Raw genomic sequence first — 6,312 nt, 5'->3', positions numbered from 1 at the left:
AATGCTTCTGAAAAGGAGTCACAATTTAGCAAATTCTCAGATTATTTCTGGAAAAAATACAAACTGAGTCCAGCTTCTCATGTTTTCAAGTAACAGAGTGTTAAAACACTTGTACAGGAAGGCAGTTTTGAGATGTAGCTTGGAAAAAGCAGAATGGATTTTGGGGTTTGCCAGGTTTCTTTCAGAAGGAAAGAGATTTTTTTCTAGTTTGTGTAATGGGGAGGATATTGGTTAGTGGAAATCCACTGTTTTTCACATAAAATTGAATTAAATATGTAAGGTCATGGTTTGCATTGGGTGATTCTGAAATTCTACAAAATCTTGTTGATATTCTGAAAGAAGTAGATAGTTTTGAAGCAGTTGTTTCCATGTCTGAAAAGAAAGCGTGTTCCTAGTTATCAGTTGTATCCAGGGTGTTTATGACTGTGGCACATCAGTTCCGGAAACAAAATTCTGTTGGCCTGCAACTTCAAGCCAGCACTCTGAGGATGCCCGCACTCAATATCCAAGGGGAACTGATTCTATCTTTCAAAATTGTGATGGAACACTTATCACCTGGCCGAATTACAAATCCCAGAATCCTCCCAGCTGGCATGGACTCTCCAAAGAAAGTCACCCATTCTCTGGGTCTGTTTTGTCAAACTGCAGAACAGGAGCTGGACACTACACATGTTGAAAGTCTATACTGCTCAACAACCTGCGCTCCATGTGTGCCTTGACAGCTTCTGCGCACTCCACCTGTCCTTCCTTAGATGAAGCATCGCTTCTCAGTGCCCTTGAAACTCTACGCATGGAATACTATGGGAAACTGAGTTGAGGCATTTAGTACAAAGCTCCAGGCCTTGCACAGCTCTGAAACAGAGCTCATCCCTTGGTCTCTTCTGTGAGTGCAGATCTGACCCATCTGTGTCACTCTCATTGCTTTCATAGCATTATGTTCTGGCCTCAGCACTGTTCATGTTGGATGTTGTCCCCTACTCATCACTCTCCACCGTATATCATCTTTTGATCCATTCAATGCATTAGAAATCCCATTTTTTTCAAAGCTTTTCACAACAAAGTCCTATGTGATCAGGTCCCAATTCTAAATGACCCCTGTACATATCAGTTCTAAGGACCAACACTTCACATTTCCAGTGGCTGTCAATCAGTAATCACCACTCATGAAGAAATAGCTTCTTCACTGATGCCTGCAAGATAGAGAAGTCACCAGAAATGACTAGCTCTTGTATCTTGTTCAAGTATCCCAAACAAGCAGACCATCTGATTTATTCAGACCACACCTGGAATACTGCGTCCAATTTTGGGCACCGCAGTTGAAGGGAGATGTTGACAAGCTGGAAAGCGTCCAGAGGAGGGCGACTAAAATGATTAAGGGTCTGGAGAATAAGCCCTATGAGGAGCGGCTTAAAGAGCTGGGCATGTTTAGCCTGCAGAAGAGAAGGCTGAGAGGAGACATGATAGCCATGTACAAATATGTGAGGGGAAGTCATAGGGAGGGAGCAAGCTTGTTTTCTGCTGTCCTGCAGACTAGGACACGGAACAATGGCTTCAAACTACAGGAAAGGAGATTCCACCTGAACATCAGGAAGAACTTCCTCACTGTGAGAGCTGTTCGACAGTGGAACTCTCTCACCCAGGCCGTGGTGGAGGCTCCTTCTTTTGAGGCTTTTAAGCAGAGGCTGGATGGCCATCTGTCGGGGGTGCTTTGAATGCGATTTCCTGCTTCTTGGCAGGGGGTTGGACTGGATGGCCCATGAGGTCTCTTCCAACTCTACTATTCTATGATTCTATGATTCTAGTGCATCTGGTCTTCTGTTCCATTCAGTTTTAATCCAATCTACCATGAGTTCTAAATCCGTCCAATCCGTTGCCTGCACTCATACATGAATCCCAGGGGGAAATTGTACTCTCTTAGGCATCATCTTCTTCAAAATGATTTAGGGTGGTCACTTTCTTCCATCAGCTAGAATAGCAAGCATTATGCTATAAGTTCTCATGGTGACACAGGATGACTCTTTCAATGCAATACTGCTGTTGTGGAACACATCAAAGAACACAACAGTCTGGTCCTCATTACTGATTTGAGAAAGGACTTCCTTGTGCATACGCAAGATTACTTGATGAAAGCTTTCCACCTTCTCAGAGAAATCAGATGGCAGCTTTTGCCAGTGCAATCTCCAAATTCCACTAAAATATGATGCAAAATTAATCGTGTTTGGATAGATCCATAGTTGTACTGGCACATCTAATGGCTTTCCCATATCTTATGACTGACATAAGAATATTTTCCAACAGTTGTAGAAAAATATCCACATATTTAGTCCCCATCTATATTTAGGCCCCTGTTTTTCCATGTCTCCCCTTTGACTTCCTCTTTTCAAAATGCACATCAAGTGTGTCTAAGGTCCTGTTACACTGCCACAGAATGCATTTGAACAGCATTGAACTTCATTATACAAGTCTACACTGCCATAGAATGCAGTCAGGGGCAGCTGAAGCTATAAGCCAGGTAAGCAACTGCGGGTGGCGCAGTGCTGGGGCCTGGAGTGGCCAGCGAGGGTTGCGAGGATGCCTCCTCGCGTCCCGGTTCAGCGCCGAGGTCTGGCTGTCGCCACTGGATTCAGAGCTCTCAGCTGGGAAGAGAAGGGAAGGGGGTGGAACTTCCTGAATGACGGACAGCCAGGGCATCATTATTATTATTTCTTGATCATCTGGAAAAAATACATTGTGTTCTTTAAGGCTTTCATGGCCGGAGTCACTGGATTGCTGTAGGTTTGTAAGGTAAACTTCTGGTTTGTAAGGTAACTCTTTTATCTATTCTATTCACCTCTACCTTCTATCTTTTATTTTTCAGTGATTGGTTTGGGAGGGGCGCCAAAATACTGTTTGCTTACCCTTGAAAATTACCTAGGACCGGCCCTGAATGCAGTTCAGTGCAGTTTAACTGCATGATGAGACTGTGGTATATGACAGTGTAGATGGGGCGGCAGATATAGACCTGATGTGCATTTTGAACAGAGGAAGTCCAAGGGGAGGCATGGAAAAACAGGCAACCACTAAAGCACTCCAGGTATAGAATGCTACAGTGGTGACTCAGGCTGGATCTACACTGCCATATCATTCAGTTTCCAAATGTAGATTAACGGCATTGAACTGGATTATATGAGTTTATAGTGCCATAGAATCCAGTTCAATCCAGTTCACCTGCATTCTGAAACTGCATTATATAGCAGTGTAGATCCAGCCTCAGGCTGCTGGGAGTTGTAATTCAACACCTTTCTGAAAAGTCCTTTGCCTCCCCAGGTTTTCCTACCAATAACCCTCTGAAGGAGATTAGAGACTAGTCTCAGATTAGCTAGCACACATCAAAACTGACTAGTTTTGCCTTTGGCACTGCAGTCACCTAAATAGTACAATCACCTCATTCCCTTAACATTATGCAAAATTAATCCTGTTTGGATTTATCCACAATTGCAATGATAAATCTAATGGGTTTCCTACAATGGTGACTCAGGCTGGATCTACACTGCCATATCATTCACTTTCAGAATACAGATGAACTGCATTGAATTGTATTATATGAGTTTGCACTCTCATAAAATCCAGTTCATCTTTAATCTACTCTGAAGTAGATTTGAGATGGGAGATTAGTCTAATATTAACTAGCACACAGCAAAACTGACTTTAGAATTAATACACCACTTTTACTGATATGGCTCCATGCTATGACATTCTGGGATTTGTGGTATTGTGAGATATTTACCCTTCTCTGCCAGAGATTTCTGGTACCACAACAAATTACAAATCCCAGGACTGCATAAAATGTAGCCAGCTATTGCAATTAAAGTGGTATACAACTGCTATAATTCTGCAGTGTGAATGGTTTTGAAGGCTGGATCTACATTGTTGTCTAATCCGGTGTCAGAATCCAGAATTAACTATATTGAACTGGATTATTTGAGTGTAGACTCATATAATCCAGTCCAATGTAGTTAATCTGGATTCTGAAACTGGATTCTATGGCAGTGTAGATCCAGTTTAAGTGGGGATTTTAATCAAGAGTTTCCTTAATCTTAAAATTTGAAGCTGGACAAATTGAAAATGTGGTGTTTGTTTCTGAAACAATACAGACTTGAAGATATTAGGGCTCATCCAGTGCTTTACTCTCTCCAAGTCCAGTTTTCCAAATGAGAAACGCTGTGATTGGGAGAGATGGGAGGCAAGTGAAACCAGATCTGGGAGAGATACCGAGCAACTCTTTCTCTGGAAACAATCAGAGCTAGGCTAGCTAACACCTGCCAACAAAAGATTCCCCCAGGCAGGAAGCAGCCAGGCTTTGAAGCTAATCAAGCTGGCCAACTGCAACATTCACACTTGCCTCAAACAGATAAGAGTTATTATTCCACAGATACATAAACCCCCCTTGCCTAGTTTCCAACAGAACTCACAACCTCTGAGGATGCCTGCCATAGATGAGGGCGGAACGTCAGGAAAAAATGCTTCTGGAATATGGTCATGCTCACAGCACCCCACAGTTGAAATCATTTGGGATCTTGGGGAGCCCTGGCCCCAAAACCCTTGCAGCAGTGTGTCTGATGGTGATCCCCGCCCCTAACGCGGCTCCCTATGGCTCCTTGGGTGACGCCTCTTTAGGGGAGGGAGGAAGGAACTCGGCTTCGTCCTCCCCGCCTTTCACAAAGCAGCAGCTTCGGCAAATATTTACCCAGCTTCCAGAGTAATCCAGGAAGTGTGTGTCTTTCTTTTCTCCCTCTCCCCTTTGTGTGTGAGACAAAAACAAAATTTCATCTCGCGACTCCGCCGGGACTCGAACCCGGAACCTTTGAATCTCTTCACCCTCTAGAAGTCCAATGCGCTATCCATTGCGCCACGGAGCCACCTGTTGGATTCACTGTATGTTTGCCATACAACTCCGAGGCAGGCCCTCCGCTGCGTTCCAAGACCTTTCAAGACGGAATCCTGGCTTTGAAATTGACTCGGTGGCTCACTTCCGGCATAGAACCGTCCTTTTCATGCCTCGTTAAGTATGTTGTGAGTTTTCCGGGCTGTATGGCCCTGTTCCAGAAGCATTCTCTCCTGACGTTTCACCCACATTTATGGCAGGCATCCTCAGAGGTTGTGAAATTTGTTGGAAACTAGGCAAGTAAGGTTTATATATCTGTGGAATGCCCAGGGTGGGAGAAAGAACTCTTGTTTGCTGGAACCAAGTGTGAATGTTGGAATTGGCCAGCTTGATTAGTATTGAATAGCCTTGCAGCTTCAAAGCCTGGCTGCTTCCTGACTGGGGGACTCCTTTGTTTGGAGGTGTTAAGTGGCCCTGATTGTTTCTTGTCTGGAATTCCCCAGACAAAATATATAAATGTAGCACTGCCTGTTGGTGTCTTCATCACACCCCTTTCCCTAAGGATCTACACTGTAGAATACAGTCTGACACCACTTTAACTGCCATGGCTCAAGAGTGTGGGATCCTGAGAGTTGTAGTTTTACAAGATCTTTAGCCTTCTTTGCCCAAGAGTGCCTAGGCCGCATCATACTATGATTCTCATTGAGCCATGGCAGTTAAAGTGATGTCAAACTGCATTAATTCTGTAGTGTAGATGCACTGAGGACATTTTTAATATTTTATGTGTGTTTTGAGAGTTGCAGATGGCTGCAAAAAGGCATTTAACTTGAGATGATGTCCCATGCCTCCTGAGTGGGATTGATTTGGAGGCAAAGTGCACAGGGAGAGGACTGGGAAATTACAAGGAAATATTAGCTGACTCATAAAATTAAAGATAGCAGCAACAATGCCAAAGTTCAAAGTGTCAAAAATGGAATTACTGAAGCTGTAAATTTAAATATAATTTTATAATTATAGATACAGCCTTGATTTATTTAATACAAATTGAAGCTTTGTACTTAATATGGTATGATACTCCGCTCATATTACAGTAGAGTCTCACTTATCCAACATTCGCTTATCCAATGTTCTGGATTATCCAACACAGTCTGCCTTTTAGTAGTCAATGTTTTTGTAGTCAATGTGTTCAATATATCATGATGTTTTGGTGCTAAATTCGTAAATACAGTAATTACTACATAACATTGCTGTATATTGAGCTGTTTTTTCTGTCAAATTTGTTGTAAAACATGATGCTTTGGTACTTAATTTGTAAAATCATAATGTAATTTGACATTTAATAGGCATTTCCTTAATCCCTCCACATTATCCAACATATTTGCTTATCCAACGTTCTGCTGGCCCGTTTATGTTGGATAAGTGAGACTTTACTGTAGATATATATATAT

At 42.7% G+C, this 6,312-nt stretch overlaps 1 non-coding gene across 1 annotated transcript; it reads right to left on the bottom strand.

The window, feature by feature from the left end:
* Nucleotides 1–4,813: 4,813 nt before the first annotated feature.
* Nucleotides 4,814–4,898, bottom strand: trnar-ucu (transfer RNA arginine (anticodon UCU)). Its single transcript is given in 2 exon segments — nt 4,814–4,849; nt 4,862–4,898. It is a non-coding gene; the product is annotated as a tRNA-Arg (tRNA).
* Between the last annotated feature and the right edge of the window lie 1,414 nt (nt 4,899–6,312).

Source organism: Anolis carolinensis, chromosome 4, assembly GCF_035594765.1.
Source record: "Anolis carolinensis isolate JA03-04 chromosome 4, rAnoCar3.1.pri, whole genome shotgun sequence".
Lineage (NCBI taxonomy): Eukaryota > Metazoa > Chordata > Lepidosauria > Squamata > Dactyloidae > Anolis > Anolis carolinensis.
This window is presented reverse-complemented; position numbering and strand designations above follow the sequence as displayed.